The following is a 21,816-nucleotide window of genomic DNA, read 5'->3' on the forward strand; positions in this document are numbered from 1 at the left end:
ATGGCCTAGTGGCACTATCGCTAGACTATTAGATACTCAGCTAAGATTCTGGTTTGAATCTCGCCACAGCAGATGGTGGAATTTGAATTCAATAAAAATATCTTGAATTGAGAACTGACTGAGGACTATGACCAATTGTAAGAAAAACCCCATCTGGCTCACTAATGTCTGACAGGGAAGGAAATCTGACCTTCTCACCTGGTCTGGCTCATGTGTGACTTCAGACCTACAGCAATGGAGTGGATATCTCTCAACTGCCTTCAAAAATGTTCCAGCAAGCCTCAGTTGTATCAATTGTTATGAAGTCTCAACAAAGAAATGAAACTAGACGGACCACCTGGCATCAACCGAGGTAGTGGAAAACACCATGTTAGAAATAGCAAACTCTTCTTTGTTAACAGCTGGGAACTGTGGTCAAAATTGGCAGAGCTGACTCAAAGACGAGTCAAGCAGCAGTCATATTCGTGGAATCATACCAGCCAGATCATGCTGCACATACTACCATCCACGCGTCCTGTCCCTCGGCAAGGTGAACCAGCAGAGGAGACAGCACAATAGTGAAGAAGGTACTATCCAGGGAGTCTTCAACGTTGGTTCTGGACCCCATGAACTCTCATGATTTCAGGTTGATACAATTTCCTGCTGATTATCACATGCCAACCTTCCTGGATGACAAATCAGTACTCCTTTTTGAATAACACTTGGAGAAGCATTGGGTAGCAAGGGCGCAAAATGTATTCTGGGTGGGGATTTTAATGTCCACAACCAGGAGTGGCTCAGCAGCAGCACTACTGATTGAGCTGGTTGGGTACCAAAGGACATAGCTGCTAGACTGGGTCTGCGGCAGATGTTGAGGGAACCAAACAGCAGGAAAAATACTTGACCTCTTCCTTACCAACTTGCCAACTGGAGATGCACCTGTTGATGACAATATCAGTAAGAGTGATCACCGCACAGCCCCTGTGGAGATGATGGCCCGCCTTCACATTGAGAATAACCTCCATGTGCTGTGTGGCACTATCACTGTCCTACAGAATTTGAACAGATTTAGCAGCTGAAGACTACGCATCCATGAAGCGCTGTGGGCCATCAGCAGCAGCAGAATTACACTCCAGCATAATCTGTATCGTCATGGTCAGGCATATCCCCCACCCAACCATTACCTTCAAGCCAGGGGATCAACCCTGGTTCAATGGAGAGTCTGGGAGCATGCCAGGAGCAGCACCAGGCATACCTGAAAATGAGGTGTGAACTTAATGAAGCTTCCAAGCAGGAATGCCTGTCTGCCAAACAGCATAAGCAACAACTGACAGTCAGAGCCAAGTGCTCCCGCAAACAACGGATTAGATCTAAGTTCTGCAGTTCGAACACAGAGTGGTGGTGGTGGACAATTAAACAACTTATTGCAGGAGGCTGATCCACAATTATCTCCATCTTCAATGATGGAAGAGCAAACTCATCAGTGCAAAAGATAGGCCTGAAGCATTCACATCAACCTTCAGTCAGGAGTGCTGAGCGGATGATCCATCTTGGCCTCCACCAGTGGCTCCCAATATTACTGATAACAATCTTGAGACAATTTGATTTTTTCCACGTGAAATTATGAAACAGTTGGAGGAGGGACTGCATACTGACAAGGCTGTGGGTTCTGACAACATTCTGGTAATAGCACTGAAGACTTGCACTCCAGAACTTGCTGCTCCACTAGCAAAACTCTTCCAGTGCAGTTACAACACTGGCATCTAACCAACAATGTGGAAAATAACCTAGGTATGTCCTATAAACAAAGACCAATCTGCCCAAATGCCGCCTCTCAGTCTACCCTTGATCATTCGTAAAATGATGAAAGGTCTCATCAACAGTGCTATCAAGCAGCACCTGCTCAGCAATAACTTGCTCAGTGAAGCCTAGTTTGAATTCTACAAGGGCCACTCAGCTCCTGATCTCAGTACAGCCTTGGTTCAAATATGGGCAAAACAGCTGAATACTAGAGGTGAGGTGAGAGTGACATTGACTGTCCTTGACATCAAGGCTGCATTTGACTGAGTAAAGCACCAAGGAGTCCTAGCAAAACCAGAATCAATAGATATGAGGGTCAAACTTTCCACTGGTTGGATTTACACCTGGCACATAAGAGGATGGTTGTGGTTGTTGGAGGCCAGTCATCTCAGCTCCAGGACATTTCCTCAGGATGGTGTCTTAGGCCCAATCATCTCCAGCTACTTCAGCAATGACCTTCCTTCCATCATAAGGTTAGAAGTGGGGACATTTGCCAGTGATTGCACAGTACTCAGCACCATTTGCATCTTCTCAGATACTGAAGCAATCCATGTTCAAATACAACAATATCCAGGCTTGGGTGACAAGTGGTAAGTAACATTTGTGCCACATAAATGCCAGGCAATGACCATCTTCAATAAGAGACAATCTAATCACCAGCCCATGACATTCAATGGTGTTACCACCACTGAATCCCCCACTATCAAAATCCTGGGTTTACCATTGACCAGAAACTCAACTAGATTCACCACACAAAGACAATGGTAACAAGAGCATGTCAGAGGCTGGGAATACTATGGCAAGTAACTCACCCTCTGACCCCCAACCCCCACGCCACCACCCCCCCCAAAGCCTGCCCTTGACGTCAAGGCTGCATTTGACTGAGTAAAGCATCAAGGATTCCTAGCAAAACCAGAATCAATGGGTACAGGGGTCAAATTTTCCACTGTTTGGAGTTACACAAGGCACAAGTCAGGAATGGGATGGAATATTCCCCATGCGTCTGGATAGGTGCAACTCCAATCACACTCAGAAAGCTTGACAGCATCCAGGACAAAGCAGCCTGCTTGATTGGCACCACATCCATTAGCTCTATAAGAACCTCAGTAGCAGTAGTGTGTCCTATCTATGTGACGCACTGAAAAATTTAACAAAAATCCTCAGACAGCACATTCCACGAGCACTTCCATCTAGAAGGACAGGGGCAGGCGACTTCATTTTTATTCATTTATAGGATGAGTGTGTTGCTCACTAGCATTTATTGTCCATCGCTAACTGTCCAGAGGGCAATTAAGAGTCAACCACATTGCTGTGGGTCTGGAGTCACGTGTCAGCCAGACTAGGTAAGGACGACAGAACATTAGTGATACATGGGAACACTATCACCTGCAAATTCCCCATCAAGCCACTCCCCATCCTGACTTGGAAATATACCATTTTTCATTGACTGTCGCTGGATCAGAATCCTGGAATTCACTCCCTAAGAATATTGTGGGTCAACCTACAATATGTGGACTGCAGCGCACTTCCACATTCTCAAGGGCAATTAGGGACAGGCAATCAATGCTGGCCCAACCAGCAATGTCCACATCCAAGACTGAATTTAAAAAAAAACTATCTTACTTCTATAAGGCAGAGTAAGGCAACAATTGGTCTATCCATAAACTGCATGCATCTATCAAGCTTTCCTGTCTGATATTACTGTCCATGTTTCTATTTTCAAAAAGTTACCTCTTCCATTGAATATAACAGGCTCAGAATCAGACCTCTCATGTGTTTAGGACAATTTCATCATCAATTTGCTGGTTACTTTGCTAGGCAAGGACTTCTCCTTCCCTGTCACTGTTCCCAATAGAATCCAGTGCATGAGCAAACTCTTCTTCAGATTTTTCTTCGATTATGCTTTACCATGGCCACCTTTGGGGCTGATACAAAAAGTGCAGAGTGTCACACTCTTCACAGGTGACTGGCCACATTGCCTAACTAAGGATCATGACTGTGCCCTTGGGTGTGTCACACACTTCACAGGTTTCTGCCTTCTTGTAATGATATCTGACTGGAAACATAGGTTGGACTGAGAAACAAGGAAAACTAATGAGTTAGGACACACATACGCAATTAATTAAATTAGAACTCAGCAAAGACAACAAAAAGTACAAACAATACTTTAATCACTAAAAAGGCAGCCTTTAAAAAACATACATGGCAACATTATACAAGAGCGTGAAAAACTTATTAATTAACAGGAGAAATATTGGAACCATCCAACTGATAACAATGGGAAAGTTCCTTATCACATGAATGCCATTAGAAACCAGGATGAAACAGAGAAATTAACCATCTTTACTGAAGAATTCTTTTAAGATGGAGAAGTAAGGGAGAGATGAAAGGGATTTGCAGATACGAGTATAAAATAATACAAATAAACTGGCTCGATATGAGCTCACAATCTCATAAAGGAATCTTTACTGAATATTTAAGTAATAAATACTTAAATAATACTTAAATGTTAAATGATATGGCATTACACAAAAATAGGAAGAACCTATACCGCCCAGTGGCTCTAACTTTCATGGTCATGAAGTGCTTTGAAAGGCTGGTCATGGCATTAATCAACTCCAGACTCCCCACTACTCTTGACCCACTCCAATTTGCCTATCAGACCATCAGATCCACATCAGATGCATATCACTTGCCCTTCACTCCTTCCTAGAACATCTTGACATCAAGAACAGCTACGTAAGAATCCTACTCATTGACTACAGTTCAGCCTTCAACACTTTTATCCCCTCGAGACTGATTAGTAAATTCAGACTAAGCCCCCCTCTCTGCAACTGGATCCTCAGTTTCCTGACCCACAGGCCACAATCAGTGAAGACTGGGGACAGTATTTCATCCTTACTAATACTCAACACTGGAGCCCCCCAGGGGTGTGTACTCAGCCCCCTATAGTGCTCACTGTATACTCATGACTGTGTCACCAAATACCAGACTAATGCCATTTACAAGTGCTGATGGCACGACCATAGTCGGTCGAATCTCAGATGGCCACGAAACAGACTACAGATGGGAGATGGAATAATGGTGCACTGAGAACAACCTAGCTCTTAATGCCGGCAAAACCAAGGAACTCATTAACTCCTTATTGTTACTCATGCAACCTCTCCCCCCACACATTAGTAGCACAGAGGTGGATGATTGGAGAGTGTCAAGCTCCTGGGAGTACTCATCCACAACAAGCTTTCTTGGACACTTCATGTGGATACACTGGTTACAAAAGGCCCAACAACATCTCTTCTTCCTCAGGCATCTGAGGAAATTTGGCATGATGGTGAATACCCTTGGCAACTTTTATAGGCGCGCCATCGAGGACATTCTGTCTGGATGTATCACTACCTGGTATGGCAACTGTACTATTCAAGATTGGAGACGGTTACAGAGAGTGGTGAACTCGGCCCAGACAATCACAAAGGCCAACCTCCCATTTACAGGATCCATCTACCATGCCCGCTGCCAAGAAAAAGCCGCCAGCATTCTTAAAGATCCATCCCACCCTGGCAATGTTTTTCTACAATCTCTACCATCGGGGAGAAGGTACAGAAGCCTGAACACACGCACCAGCTGTTTTCACAACAGTTTCTACCCTACTGTTGTTAGAATACTGAATGAACTCACTAACTCTTCACATCTGTACCTGTTTTTTGTTTTTGCCGCTGTTTACCTATTATTTACTATCTATGCTACTTAACTCTGTGATTTGCCTTTATTGCTCGCAAGACAAAGCTTTTTACTGTGCCTCAGTACACGTGACAATAAATTCAATTCAATTCAATTCAACTTACATAGGGGGTTAAAATGCATATTTGCTAAGCAGGGAAGTTTCAACCAAGTTAAAGGCAAGATATTTTTGTTGAAGTTACGATACTACAAATATATGGAAGACAGATTAATGCTTTTTACCCTCGCAATAATCTTGCAGACACTCAAAACTCAGTGGAGAGTCATCCTGTCTCCACATTAAAGTTCATTAATCAGCTAGCATGGCAGTAATCGGATTCCTTTTGGCAAATTTCATTTCTACATTAGCTCGATTCTATTTTCTTTAGTTAGTGTCTCTCCCTGAGACCCTAAAAACAACCTGATAACTAAATTCACTTCCTACTTAACATCTGAACTCAGTCTTGAAGGTAAGTCTTTCTCTTTGGCACCTTTTGCTTATGGAGCTTTCTTCTCAGCAACTGTGAATGTTTTCCCAACCTTGACAGTGTGGAGACTGCTACAAACAGCACCACTGCTGTTATGGACTTCTTCTCACTGAATTAACTTGCTTCTGTTTACCCTCTCTCTTTTGGCTATAAAACTCAAGTTAGCAAACACCTGAACAATTATCTCCCCTGCAAGCTTCCTCGTCATCAACTAAAATGATGTTTTCTTGTCAATCCTGTTTTGAATGATTTTCAAAATGATTTTGACTCTTTATGGATAGAAAACAAATCAGATTTACACTGGGCTGAGAAGGAAAGTCCGTTTTATCAGCAAAGTCTCTGTATAGTTATTGCACACCATGAATCTTTGTCACAAAGTAACAAGAGTGACAGGAAAGAATGCCATTTGTAACCTAATAACAATAAATCTGAACTGGCCAATTTCTGTAAAAGAATAGCACAGATAAGGAAGGAGATTCTCTCCCTTCCTGCTGTGCACGCAAAGCTTGCATCCACCCACATCTTTAACACAGTTGCTATTAATTGAGTACAAGAGTTGGGACTTCCCATTGAGGGTACTTGTTTGAGTATGTTTACCTCAGAGTCAATGAGAAGAAGGTCTGTTAGTAACATGTTAATGTCAGGACTCAAGCCAAAATCCATCATTTAAATCAAAACAAAACACTGGAAACTCCTAAAGTGTGAGGGTCATGAAAAGCATTCCGATATATTATCTTCTTGGTAGCAGAGCCAAAATTTAATTGCAGAAATGTTTTTGTTTGAGAGACAGAGGGAGAGAGTGAGAACAGGTAAATGAATTTTGCAGCAGATAATTAGTCAAATCAAACCCTAAGATTAAATGCCATCTTTGAGTCTTCCTCAATGTATGAATGAATGAAGAGAATATATAACTGCAGGGATGGTGTTGATGTCGCAAATATTTTACCTGTGCATGGAAAGGATACTGTGCAATCACATAATTTCACTATGATCTGGCCTGCCACTCCAAAGGCAGCTTTTCTTTTTAATTAATTCACGTGATGAGTGCATCACTGGCCAGACCAGTAGTTATTGCCCATCCCTGATTACCCAGACAGCAGTTTAGAGTCAACCACATTGCTGTGGATCTGAAGTCACATGTAGGCCAGACCAGGTCAGGATGGCAGATTCCTTCCCTAAAGGATATCAATGAATCAGATGGGTTTTTCTAACAATTGGCAATGGAGTCATGGCCATTATTAGTCTCCTAACTCTGGATTTTTATTGAATTCAAATTCTACCATCTGTCATTGTCGGATTCGAACCTGGGTCCCCAGAACATCACCTGGGTTTCTGGATTAACAGTCCTGCAATGCCACTGGGCCGTAGGCTCCCGTAAAGTCCTTTGAGTATACCTTGTTGATCTACCTTCTGTCCTTTTCATTATCATCTTCATTTTATATCCTCACATTTCTCACACACCCTCTGTACTAAGTAACCTTGTCCTCGGTGATTTTAACATTCATCTCAATTCATCTGTCTCTCTTTCTCTGAGTGAACAGCTCCCCATCCCTGTCTTAACATCTTCCTACCCAATCTACACTCACCAACCCATATTCAAACATGCCACAGCCTTGACATCTTATAAATCACCCTATTTCCAATTCTTTCAAATATGGACAAGACCATTTTTGATCCCTATCCTTCAACACTCACATCCCCTTCAAAACCCACTTCATTCCGTATCTATCCCTAGGAAAAAACACTGCTCCAATTCACTTACAATGACACTTTCAACCCACCCTTGTCTAATCGTGGGTCGCAGTTGAGAATTTTAACCCCACAGCATATGTGAAGTACTGTGCAGGTTAAAACAGCTGGAACTGCTAGTGTGTCAGGCATCTGCCAACAACGCACCATTTGACTTCAACGTGAGTACATTCTGCAGTGCACAAGAAATCCCCACAGATCATCCAGCTCCACCATTTCAGTTTGTAAAATGTTTACTGGCTGCTAAAACTCTCATCTTTCTGGAATCACCCATATTGCAAATGTAACCCCAAATCTCTTTTTTAAACCACCAACAGTCACCTCCTAAGCCCCTCACCCTGCCAACATTGCCCCTGATGAGTATACTGACTGCTGGAACACGACGGTACAAAGATTGGGAACATTTATTCAGCAACACCTATTGCAACTCACCTTTCCCCGTGCTCCTTCTCCTCTCCCCTTGCCCTGCACTTGCCTTGAGCCAGTATTTATTTGTGTGTGTGTGTGTGTGTGTGTGTGTGTGTGGTTGGGGGGGGGGGTTCAGGCCTGTCAGAAGCCTGAGTCAGAGTCAAAAAACCTGCAGATGCTGGAATCCACAGTCGCCAGATAGGAGGCTGGAAGAACACAGCAAGCAGGCAGCATCAGGAGGTGTAGAAGTTGACGTTTCACATGTAACCTTTCTTCAGGACTGGGGGTGGGTGTGGAGGGAGCTACAGATAAAGGGGGAGCAGGGGAAGGGTGGTGAAGTGGGGATAGGTGAAGTCAGGTAGAGAGTATGATCAATGGGAGGAATGAATCCGGTTGGTGCCAGGGAGCTGTGGAATGGAGGGGGAGGAGCTGGGAAGGAAGTCGGGAGATGTGGAGGGAGATTATTTGAAAATGAAGAACTCAATGGTTTGTCTTGGTAATGGAGGAGGCCAAGGATGTTCATATTGGAAAGGTAGTGGTTGTGGCAATTGAAATTGTCAGTGACTGGGAGGTCAGGTCAGCCTCTGCGGGCCCGGCTGCGATGCTCGGTGAGCCGTTCCTGAACTTTACATTCCGTCTCTCCAATGTAGAGAAGACCACATTGGGAACACCTGAAGCAGTAAACTAGGTTGGAAGAGATGCAGGTGAACCTGTCTCACTTGGAAGGACTGTTTGGGGCCCTGGATGGGGGTGAGGGGGGTGGTGTAATGGCAGGTTTTGCATCTGTTCTGATTGCAGGGGAAGGTACACAGGGGTTCGATGGCGTGGGTAGCATGAACCAAGGACTGTCGGAGGGAACGGACCTTGCAGAAGGCAGAGAGGGGTGGGGAGGGGAAGATGTTCTTGGTGGTGGGGTCTATTTGGAGTTGGCAGAAGTGTTTGAGGATGATGCGTTGGATGCGGAGACTGGTGGGAGGTTAGGTGAGGATAAAGGGACTCTGTCTTTATTGCACTGGGGGGCCATTTAGAGCATTGGAACGGGGAATGGAGGTGGTGCAGAGAAGGGCTGTCTGGACGACAAAGGGAAGAAAAGCACGCTGTTCAAAATAGGTGGGCATCTGGGATGCTCACGAGTGGAATATCTCCTCATCTGAGCAGATGCGGGGGAAGAATGAGAAGAATGGCATGGAGTTCTTGCTGGAAACTGGGTGGGAGGAGGTGTAGTCTAGGTAGTTATGGGAGTCTGTAGGTTTGTAGCCTGAGTCAGGCAGGTATTCTGATACAGAGAATTCGATGTTTCGAGCATAGATGAAGGGCTTATGCTCGAAACGTCGAATTCTCTATTCCTGAGATGCTGCCTGGCCTGCTGTGCTTTGACCAGCAACACATTTTCAGCTGTGATCGCCAGCATCTGCAGACCTCATTTTTTACTCAGGTATTCTGATAGCAGAGCGGTTGTGGCAAGATGCTGAACAGTGTAATTGGGTGTTGGCAGCGGAAATCTTAACATTTGCCATATGTTAGGCACATTGACACTGAAAAGAATGACATATGCACAGTCAAGTGTGACTCCTTCGAGGTGACTTTGAAGGGCAGGAAGAGAGACAGTGTCTGTAGTTGTTGTAGAACTGAATCATGAATGAAACTAACTGCTAGAAATTTGACAGCACTGGACCATGCAGTTGAGGTGGATGGTACAATCTTGCCATGGCTGGTGGTGGAATTTTAATTCAATGAAATGTGGAAATAAAAGTCTAATGATGACTGTCAATCCATTGTTGATTGTCGGAAAAAACCTATCTGGTTCACTAATGTCCTTTAGCGAAGGAAACTGCCATCCTTACCTTGTCTGGCCTACATGTGATTCCAGATCCACAGCAATGTGGTTGACTCTGTCTCTGGGTGATTAGAGATGGGCAATAAATTCTGGCTTAGCTAGAATTTTAAAAAAATCTTAACTGTCAAATACTGCAGAGACAGTGATAAGATCTAGAAGGGATAATGCACCACAATTGCAGAGGTTCTTCAGATGTGCTTTCTCATCAATTAAATTTTTTTAGGGAAGAAATACCATTAAAAAGTGAAAACAGAAATGAGAACACTGTGTTTTTCCTTCAAAAACAATATTTCAAAATAAAATATTGCATGTTTTTCAATTTTAAGTTCACTTCAACAAATGGAGAAGAATAATTTCAAATGAATAATGAATTTTTCAGTTAATGTCTTGCCAGCTAATTGTGCAAAAATTAAGAGAATAGTTTTTGTCTATGTTTTCAAGCAAAATCCTCAATACAATTAAGTCATTTTGTTTTCTACATTCACACAGAAGGAGGATTGTTTGACAAGATAGAGCTGTCCCTTACGCAAATGTCCACCTCTTGGGGACAGCTCTGAGCAACAGCCAACTCTCTCTCCAGAGAAAGGTTAAAGGTACATGTTAGAAGTAACAGCAAGTATACTTGTACTCCTCTTAGTTACTGCTTCAAGAGTGGGTTTGACAGAACGCACAAATCTGGCATTAGATTAGCTCTTGCAGTCCAAATTGTGATCGAAAATCAGAAAAGGTGCGAAAATAACTTCTCTTCATTTTGTACTTCCTTTAATATAAAAACATACTTTCTTCTGTGATATTCATTGAAAAAGAATGCTTTGTTCATAACAGCACTTAGAGTGGATATTTCTGAGGGATCGTCCAGCGAACTTACAGAACCCCCCGCCAACAGTCAGAGGGAAATTAAGGAGCAAGTATGGAGAGAGAAATCTCATATACATGTAAGAATAAGAGGGTTGTAATAGTAGGGCATTTTAAATTTCCAAATATTGACTGGGACTGCCACAATGTTAAAGGTTTGGATGGTGAGGAATGTGTCAAAAGTGTTTGAGAAAATTTTCTTTATCAATATGTAAATGTACCTACTAGAGAAGGAGCAAAACTTGACCCACGCTTGGGAAATAAGGCAAGGCAAGTGAATGAAATGTTCATAGGGAAACACTTTTGGACAAGTGATCATAATTCTATTAGTTTTAAAATAGTTACAGAAAAGGACAAGCCTTCCAAAAAGTTAAAGTTATTACCTGGAGTGAGGCAAATTTTAATAGTATGAGACAAGAACGTTCAAAAGTTGATTAGAGTAGACTGTCTGCAGGTAAAGGGACCACTGACAAAAGGGATGCTTTCAAAAGTGTGATAATGAGAGTTCAGAGGCATTATGTTGCTGTTAGAGTGAAGGGTAAGGCTGGTAAGAGTAGGGAACAATAGATGAACCAAGATATTGAGGTTCGAGTCAAGGCTAAGAAAGAATCATATATTAGATATAGACAACAGGGAACAAATGAATCTCTTGAAGAGTATTAAGAGTGTAGGGGCATTCTTAAGAAGGAAATTAGGAGGGCAAAGAGGGGACAGGAGATAGCCTTGGCAGATAAGGCTAAAGGTAATCCAAAGAGATTCGACAAATACATTAAGAGCAAAACAGCAACTACAGAGAGAATATGACCCCTTAAAGATAAACAAGGTCCTCCTTTTGTTGAACCTCAGGAGATAAGAGAAACATTAAATGAATACCTCACATCAGTTTTTACTGTAGAGAAAAGAAATGGAGGCAAGAGAACTCTGGAAAATAAACATTAATGTTTTGAAAACAGTTCACATTAGAGAAGAGAAAATCTTAGAAAATGTAATGTTGGATATATCTCTGGGATCTGTTCAAGTGTATTCCAGAGCCCCTAACAGAAATATCTGTATCATCTATAACCATGGTTGAGGTGCTAGAGGACCTGAGGGTGGTTAACGTTGTGCCTTTATTTAAGAAAGAATGTAAGGAGAAGCCTGAGAATCATAGACTTATGAGCCTGACATTAGTGGTGGGTAAGGTGTTGAAGGGGATTCTGAAAGAAAGGATTTATGTGCATTTGGACAGGCAAGGACTGATTCAGGGTAAAGTGAAAAATCACACAACAACAGGTTATAGTCCAACAGGTTTAATTGGAAGCACTAGCTTTCGGATCGACGCTCCTTCATCAGGTAGTGCTTCCAATTAAACCTGTTGGACTATAACCTGGTGTTGTATGATTTTTAACTTTGTACACCCCAGTCCAACACCGGCAACTCATAATTCAGGATAGTCAGCATGGTTCTGTGCGAGGGAAATCCTGCCTTACAAACTTGATTGAGGCTTTTGAGGAAGTAATCAAAAAGATTGATGAGGACATTGTTAACATGGACTTTAGCAGAGTCTTTGACAAAATTCACATGGTAGACAAATGAGTAAATTTAGATCACGTTTGATTCAGGGTGAGCTTGCTTGGATACGTAATTGGCTTGACAGTAGGAGACAGAGGGTAGTATTAGAGGGTTGTTTTTCGGACTGGAGACCTGTGGCCACAGGAATCAGTACTGGGTTCACTTTTGTTTGTCATTAATATAAATGATTTGGAGGAGAATATAGGAGACCTGGTTAGTAAATGTGTGGACGATACCAAATTGGTGGCATAGTGGACAATGAAGAAGGTTACCTAAGACTGCAAAGAGATTGTGATCAACTGGGTCATGGGCTGACAAGTGCCAGATGGAGTTTAATTTGGATAAATATGAGGTATGGCATTTTGGTAAAACAAAAAAGGGCAAGACTTATATAATTAATGGTAGGTCCCTGGGTAGTGTTGTAAAACATAGAGACCCAGGGGGTCAGGCACTTAGTTCTTCGAAAGTTGCGTAACAGGCAAAGTGGTTGGGAAGGCATTTAGCACACTTGCCTTCATTGCTCAGACATCATGTTGAGGATGTAGAGGACTTTGGTGAGGTCTCTTTTGGAGTATTGTGTCCAGTTCTGCTTGCCCTGCTGTAAGAAGGATATTATTAAATTGGACAGGGTTCAGAAAATACTTGCCAGGATATTGCTGGGAATGAAGGTTTTGAGTTAGAAAAATAGGATGGATAGACTGGGACTTTTTTCACTGGAGATAGGAGATTGAGAAGTGACCTTATAGAGGTTTACAAAATAATGAGAGGCATAAAAAAGGTGACTAGCAAGGGTCTTTTCGCCAGGGTGGTGGAGTTAAAACTAAGGGGCATATTTTTAAGGCAAGAGGAGACAGATTTAAAAAGGATATGAGGGGCAACAGTTTTATAGAGAGATTAGTTCATATGTGGAATGAACTGCCAGAGGAAGTGGTAGATGCAGGTACAGTTGTAACATTTAAAATACATTTGGATAAGGTTTGGAGGGATATGGGCCAAATACAGGCAAGTGGGGCTAGTTTAGTTTGGGAACATGGTCAGCGTGGACTAGTTGGACCAAAGAGTCTGCTTCCATGCTATATGAGTCTGTGACTCTATCAACATTTAATGCAAAACAAAAAAGTTAGATCAATAGGTTTTTTTTTTACTGGGTGAAAGTGAGGACTGCAGATGCTGGAAACCAGAGTTAGTGGTGCTGGAAAAGTACAGCAGGTCAGGCAGCATCCAAGGAGCAGGAAAATTGACGTTTTGGGCAAAAGCCTTTCATTCCTGATGATGGGCTTTTGTCCGAAACGTCGATTTTTCTGCTCCTCAGATGCTGCCTGACCTGCTGCATTTTTCTTTACTGGTCATTTCATATTACTCCACAAATTAGGGAACATTCAAAAGTCATTCCAACATTCAGATAATGCAGACAGTAGCAAACTACAAAACCCCAAGAATCAAACACCTAAAATATACTAGAGGTGTGGGAGATCTGTAATGCTGAATGTAAAGTAAATATAAACATCTACCATATAGCTGAGCTCGCACTCCGAAAGGAAATTATTTATTCATTAAAATGGACGCATTTTCTGATATGGTAGAGAATTTGTTCCAAAAAAAAACTCATTCACAAGGAGAAATTCTGCACACTGACCTAAGCAAATTATTTTTAAAGCTGCTTAACGTTTTAAATCAGCTTTAGCCTTACAGAGCAAACCTGAAAATGTGAGATGCAAACATGGGTAATGTATAATTATAAGAAGAGGACTAACTGAAATAGTTAAGACTAGGTGGTGAAATTCCCCAGTCCCTGGCTTCTAATCAAACCCAGCAGGCATTCTAATAAATCACTTAGATGAATTGCTGCTTGCATTATGTGGATCACGCTTGAAGTGTGACATTCTAAGCCAATTACTTCCCCTTACTTTTTTCTGTTAATAATTTCCCTCTTTATTACAACTTTACATATCAGGCATCTCCCACATCATTTCATTTGAGCTGTTCCAGAAACAATGTTCTTCTTTTAGGGGGATTTAGGGATATAAAATCTGAAGGAAGGGAATGGAAAAAAAATCAATCTCCTCCTTTTGTTAGGCTCTCACAGCCAACATTACATTTTCTTTTCAGCCCATACACAGTTCCCCCGCCCTGTACTGGCTACACTCCCAGCTTCCCCATAATTATCTGATTGATTCACCACATTAATACACCAACTGTCCACTCCTCATTGCTGCAATTTTTGTTTTGCACTGCTTGCTCTCTAACAAATTATTGCTGAAATCAATTAATTTTTTAAAAAGTATTGTGTAACATTGTTTCTCTATTGTACGATTTATAGGACAAGCTTCCAACAAACACTATATACTTAAAGACAAAGAGCAGCTCGAGAAGTGTCGAGAACTGCTGGAGGCCAAGTGCTAAAATGCAACTCTGCTTAAGAATGATAAATGATGAACTTCAGCATGGAAATTTATATTAGCGAACTTTTCCACATATCCTGTTAATCACAAAACAGAAATATCGCATTAAGCAGAACATAAAACATGACTTCTAATGACTTCTAATGGTGTTGAAACCCACTGTGCCACAGAGTGCTAGGATGTAGACTCACTCACACCTGTGGTTCCCCACACACCGTGTTCTCAGTCTCAACAGGACTATCATAGAGAGCAGCTGTGCAGATGCCAGGCTATTCTCCAGAAAGGAGAGAGTGCGCTTCCAGCTGAGTAAAAAGATCACTCCTGCCGGATGCACCATTAAGACAAGAATGTAGACAGATGAACAGCCACAAAGCCACAATGCTGAGAACACACGCACCTGAGTTCTGAAAGAGATCACGTCCACAATTTCTTTAGTTTGGTTTGCAGGTAGTTTCAATGAAATAAACCTGGTATTTTTTTGTTTTGGATGAAAGATATTTTCACAATTATCCATTTATGATTGATGGTGGGGAAATTGGCATGGGATATTTCTGATATGTACGTTCTTTATTGATGTTGGGTCCTCACTTTAATTGAAAAACTGAAAACGAAATGTTATTTAAAACAAGTAGATGAAGAAGGCTGGTTAAATAATGTACTTCAGGCCATTAATGGGATCCTACACTTTTTGTATAGCAGCACTGCTATATAAAAGCTCAATGTGAGCACAACGACTTAGTGAATTTTGCTAGACAGAGACAGGGGACTTTAACAATGATTTACTGATGGGATGTGTCCTTGTCTTGCACCATTTTTCCATGAAGCAGCTTTATGTTGTCTTAAGAAGCTATTGCAAAGAACCTGGACTTTCCAATTAACAAATGTTACAAAATTCATATCATTTTCCTTCATTAACGCAACTGGGAAAAAAACCCAGCAGGCTATCATTTTTATCACTTGCAAAGCAGTATCTTCCTAAAATTATTAGTTTTAAAATAATGTTCACTTGAGATGCTCTTCGCACCAAAACTGAAATCCACACAACCATTCAGGAAAAGGTCGTTCTAAGATACTGAACATTAATTTCCTTATTTTGGGGAGTGGGGGCAGAGAGAAGAAGGGGGGATGCAGGCAGTCTAAAGGGTAATAAGGGAACAGTTCTGAGCATAATCAATTTTAAATCTATGGATCAAGGTTGATATAAATCCAAGGAAACTGAATGCTTTTTGGCATAAAATGTCAACAATTTGAATTCCCAGGCTATGTATAGAATGACCAAGTGTAGAGGAAGACGGAACTTGTTTCTGCCCAACAATGAATTATTTCAAGCATGTCAGTGTAATATTTTCAATATCTTACACTAACCAGTGTTGTGGCATCTAAATGAGCTGTAACTAGAGCGCCAGTTATGGCTTGTTGAACTGTGAACACACACCCAATGAAGCTGGCTTGAAACTCAGTTCACACTGGGGCATTGTAGGATGAAACATAATGAATTCCATCACTCTTGATTAGAGTCAACATTGAAAGGATAATTTGTAGATACAGTGCACCACCCATTCCTCAGCTTTCACTTTCTTTCTCTGCTTAGCATTGCTTTAGAATTCACGATTGACTTTATTTTGAAACTGTCAGCACATTGATTTAAAGATGGTCTTACTGAGCTGCAGGTGCTCGTATGCAGGTTTCATGAAGGGCTGAAAGTTAAAAATAAAATGACAAGGGACCTCCAAGATCGACCATCAAGAAAATAAATCCTGTGTTAGACTTGCAACCCACTGGTTTAAGTAAATCTGACTCGTCTGTTGCTTGGTTCTTAACCAGCTGTCCACAAAGTCGTGGCAATGATCAGAAGTGCAAAATATAAAGAAAAGTTAGTCATTATTACATTCAAATGGGAGATTGGATGAACTTTCTTCACCAAGAGAGGGGTTAGGATTGAGAACCTGCAACCACATGTAGTAACAAGGCGACTAGCATGTATGCATTTAAGGAGAGGGATGAACCTACAAAGCAGAGAAGCATGCTTATCTTGTGAAAAAAGATTGAACAGGTTAGGTCTGCAGCCATTGAACTTCAAAACAATGAAGAGATGTTCTTGAAGCATATCAAGGGCATTGGATAAGATGGAAGCCCAGTGATTGCTTCCTCTTCTTCAGGAAACTAAATTTAAAGAACATAGCTTAAGAATGGACTTCTGCCTTTTAAGACAATGGTGAGGAGAATTTCTTTTTTCTCTCAGAGGGACAGTAGAGTGTGGAATTCTCGAGCCAGAAGATAAAAGAGTCTGAATCTTTAAATTTATTCAAGACTGACCTACACACACCACCCTCTGTGAAAAACTTGCCCCTTAGGTCCCTTTTATATCTTTCCCTTCTCACCCTAAACCCTCTAGTTCTGGATTCTCCTACCCCAGATAAAAAAGACTTTGTCTATTTATCCTATCCATGCCCCTCATGATTTTATAAACCTCTATACAGTCACCCCTCAGCCTCTGATGCTCCAGGGAAAACAGCCCTAGCCTATTCAGCCTGTCAAGTGCTGGCAAATGGGACTAGATTTGGTTACGATATCTGTTCGGCATGGGAGAGTTGGACTGAAGGGTCTGTTTCCATTCTGTACATCTCTATGACTCGGATGGATTTTTGATGGACAAGGTAATGAAGGATTTTGGAGTGCAGTAAGGAAAGTACAGCTGAGTCTGCAAACAGATCTTACAAAATGGCACCACAAGCTCTAAGGGACAAATGACCTATTCTGGCTCCAATGTTCAATGTTCCTCTGTCTCTATGCCATCCTGATAATTAGATGAACCAATGGAAAAAGATTTGAAGGGAGCATGAACATTAGCAGGGAGCAGTGGAATCAAAATGTCCAGTGTTGTGCTGTTCATTTCAACATAACCTAATGTAAAAGAGGGATGCTGTTCAAACCCTTTGTCTTGCACTTGTCAGGACAGATACAAGAATGTCAAGTAGAATTCTTTTCTTTGACTGATGTTTACAAGAAGAAAAGTTTCAACACCAAGTCTCTTTTTCTCAGCAATACACAAGTTCTGTGCCATTAAGAAACTAATTCTATGTAAACCACATTTGGAAACATGCAGTCATTTGCAGAATATAATAGAGCTAAGATATGTCATTGATATTATTGAAAACTACACAAGAAGGTAAATAGTTATGACTTCCACACTATACTTATATAGATGTATGAAACTGTTAATGTTTATGAATAGTTCCAGGATCACATTGCATGCCGTGTTATAGAATTTGAAAATTATATTTTTGTATTCAGCATTTTTTTTATGGACACCAGAGTAATTTACTTTAATAAAATGTTGAATTGCAATATTCCCAAAGTGACTGTACAGAAGATGCTACATAAACAGCTATATGATATTAGTCTCCCAGTCCCCATGCACATTGACCTATTGTTCATAATATTAGCCAGCAAACACTTAACGCATTCTTATGACTTTCCTCTGTCCAATTTTAATGGAAGCATTAATCTGTGTTGTGCAAATTAATCATAAAAGATGGTCCAGATGCATTCCTTGTATTACTGTATTCTGCTACTAATTTACATATTGAAGTTACACTTTTAATTATTATAACTTTGTGTTGTTTTATCAGTTACTCATCTATTTTAGAATCTTTTTCCCTAATCTGTGCCTTTCTAATAAGTGCTCTTCCCTGACATGGTGCTTTGTTAAAGTCTAGAAATACAATGTTGATTGAATTTTGCTTGCCAACAGTCATAGTTTCAAAGAATTAAAGTAAATGCACCAAGTAAAATCTATCACTTGTTGACTATTTTAATCGCACTGCTTCTCTCCTGACACCTCATATTTAGTTTTTTCCTGACGCATCATCGTTCTTACAGGGTGATTCTATTTTCTTAACAGACCAACAACACAAGTTCTTTAATCTGCAGTTTCTTTGATTACTCATTTTCATTTCTTTTTATGGAGAAGTTCATATTTCATTTCAATTGCTGAACAGTCAGCATTCTTTACAATTATCCATGAGAACATGTGCAAATTAATGGTTACTTCCTTTGTTCCAGTTAGGGCAGTAGATAAGGAGAGGTTCAGGTCAATCTCTACTCCAAACAGCCATTCTTTCTTCTGTCCTTTAAATTCCCTCCCTGCATGGGGAAAGCAGTCATTTAACACATCTCTAAAAAGTGGCACAAATGAGTCATACAGGACAGATGCCATTTGTTGGCAATCTGTTGTGTCCTCCATATCCCACAGAGAAACCAAAAGCTCCCACTGTTTCCGCCAAATTCATCTATTCTCTGTGATCTTCTCATTTATTCCAGCTCTGTTCATTGAATTCTTTTCACCTCTTTAATGTAGACACTGTACTCGTTAATTATATGACTAGCTTTGCTCCCAATGCAAGACATTTTTAAAAATTATTTATCTGCTTTATTTGTATTCCTGTTGTCTGGGCTGAACGATTTTAAATACATTCTCAGCATAAACATTTCATGAGCAAGACCAGCATTCATTCTAAAGAAAGCAACACTGAGCGTTCTTCTTGAATTGCTGCAGCCCATGTTGTGAAGGCGCTCCCACAGTGCCACAATATCCAAGAATTACAGGTGTCAGATAGCAGAGAAAGACTAATCTAGTCTAGTGGGACTCACTGGGGCCATATCTGTAAGTTAATGTTTTAATATGAGTGTTTGTTTTACAGCTCAAAAGTGACTGGAGGGGTACAGAGGTTATGAAAGTCTAATGCTGCATGGGTCTTCTTATTGCATATATTCAAGTTTGAAATTATTGCTCTGATACAATCGCAAAACATATTCTATTGGAGATCACGTTACAAGATACATTTTAAAGGAAAGAGCATTACTAATGTGATAAATTGATGCAGTTATAGGAAATATTTTCTTTGGGATAAGCAGCTGAATTTTTATTGCTGTATTTTAAATAGTACAACCTCAGTTAGAGTTATATGATTATTCTCATGTTTATTGTCCTTTTCTTGCAAAGTCAAAAGAGATTTCCTTTTACCACAGATAAATTATGTAGTGCATCCAGCTGAACAAACATTATAAATTTTGTAAAATTACCATAGAATTTGAAAAGTAATAGTTTTTCTCCCTTCAACAAACGCAATTAAAATTCATACATGACAAATGAAAAGCATTTTTAAAAGTAACACAAGAGTATTTTTCTTTAATCAGTATTGTGGCACAAATGGGGGTTCTTCTGCTCCACCTTCACTCTCTCTTTTATCAAACAATGGATAGAAAATCATTAAGTAACATATACTGCTTTATCAATGGCTTGCATACAAAGGAGAGAGGGCGTAAAACTAAAAGTTGAGACCAGTAATACTTAGATACCAAATTAACATAGAGTGCTGCCAAAGAAAGTATTGAATTTCCTTCAAATCAAGCTCGAATGAAGCAAAAAGCTGCAAAAAAAATCACCTGATTTGAATGAAGTGGAAAAGAAGGTGCCCACAATCAGAAGTGACAGATTGGCGTAGTTTACTTCGGCATAATTTATACTACTGAGACAGAAGTTGAATTGCATCCCATCTATTAGTGGAGGGAAGCACATCTGTTAAAACTCCAGTACAATGGATGGCAATCCACTGGAACCGGAAAAGTAACCCAATAGTCTCAGAACCTTTTGCAAGCTCTGGGCATTTTGATCCATCACGTTGAGCAGTGGGGAAAAAAAACATGTTGGTGCTTAAAACATCTGCTAAGCTCTAGCTACTCAAACACACACTAGCCTTCCACTCATAATCTGCCAACAAAAATATTTGTCTGAATGAAGGATTGTGCAAATTGTGGGATAATGGTAATCTGCTTGACAAGTCTACAAATTTCGTATACGATCATGGAAAGACTAGCTCAAACAAGATCCCTCCAGTAAAGTCTTCATTTGATGAATAGATTCACATGTTTCAAAAGTAGATCCTGATTTATGTATTGTTGAATAGAGACATAAGACAATCAAAAATTTCAGCATTTGCATGAGTAGGAGAGAATAATGCCCTTTTCTCCTGTTCCTTATTGCAATAACTGTAAACCTGAATAGTAATTATCACAGGATGAGTACAGGATGAAATTAAAACACTGAGGAAAATTGGAAGATATGATCAAGGCAAGTAAACAGCTTTTTATTCCGAGCAAGATTACCACTAGAAATTGTTAAACTAATATTGTATTGGAAAAATGCTTGAGCTCTAAATTGAATACATAAGCATTGCAGTGAACAAATAAACAAAGGGAGAGAGACACAAATTGCTCCAAGGAACTTGCTCTGTATGGCAGAAAATGATAGATTGTTCCAATGGAAAAATACCTAAGGTTTTTGTTGGAATCACATTTTACTTGGCCAACGACCTGAGTTTTACATCATAACCAGCTGGTCACTTGCTCTTGCAAACAGAAGACATTATTGAGCCCTTATGGTGAAAGCAGATGTCTTCATTTTTAAGATATGACACAAGTATATCACTGCCCATAATCAAGATTTGACTGCAAAATATGAAAAACGGCAATGATACTCTAACACCAGGCCTAAAATAAGGGCACAGCAGCACTGATTTGACATCACTGCTTTTCTTCTACACATGTAAGGTCTACAACTCAAAGGTATCAATGATGCCAGTTCAAAATTACGTCAATTCTTTTTCACACAACTAGAAAAACAGCATTAATGCAACATCGTCACAATGACAGCAACAGATACAATGGGATGAACTGACTGTTTCTGTGCTCTCTGGAATGAAATTCCAGGAATTATTAGTTTCACAATATTGCAGCATTAATTTTCAAAGAAAAGAATCAAGTAGAACACCCAAACTGTTGGATGGGCCGTGCCTTCTTTCAGACCAGCTGAACCAAGAGACATGATAGCACACCACTCCAGTTTGGATTACCTCTTCCAAGGTTTGGATTATGTTTACAAGTACAACGTGTATTTTCAATAGTCTCTCCCATTCTTCCCAAAAAATTCAAATCTTCCTTACATAACAATTCAAGTATACCACTCTGT

At 40.5% G+C, this 21,816-nt stretch overlaps 1 protein-coding gene across 3 annotated transcripts in view; it reads right to left on the reverse strand.

The window, feature by feature from the left end:
- wwox (WW domain containing oxidoreductase) overlaps positions 1-21,816 on the reverse strand; it is a 947,793-nt gene that overhangs the window by 557,487 nt on the left and 368,490 nt on the right. The gene's annotated exons all lie outside the window — the stretch shown is intronic.

The sequence above is a fragment of the Hemiscyllium ocellatum genome, chromosome 17 (genome assembly GCF_020745735.1).
Source record: "Hemiscyllium ocellatum isolate sHemOce1 chromosome 17, sHemOce1.pat.X.cur, whole genome shotgun sequence".
NCBI classification, from domain to species: domain Eukaryota; kingdom Metazoa; phylum Chordata; class Chondrichthyes; order Orectolobiformes; family Hemiscylliidae; genus Hemiscyllium; species Hemiscyllium ocellatum.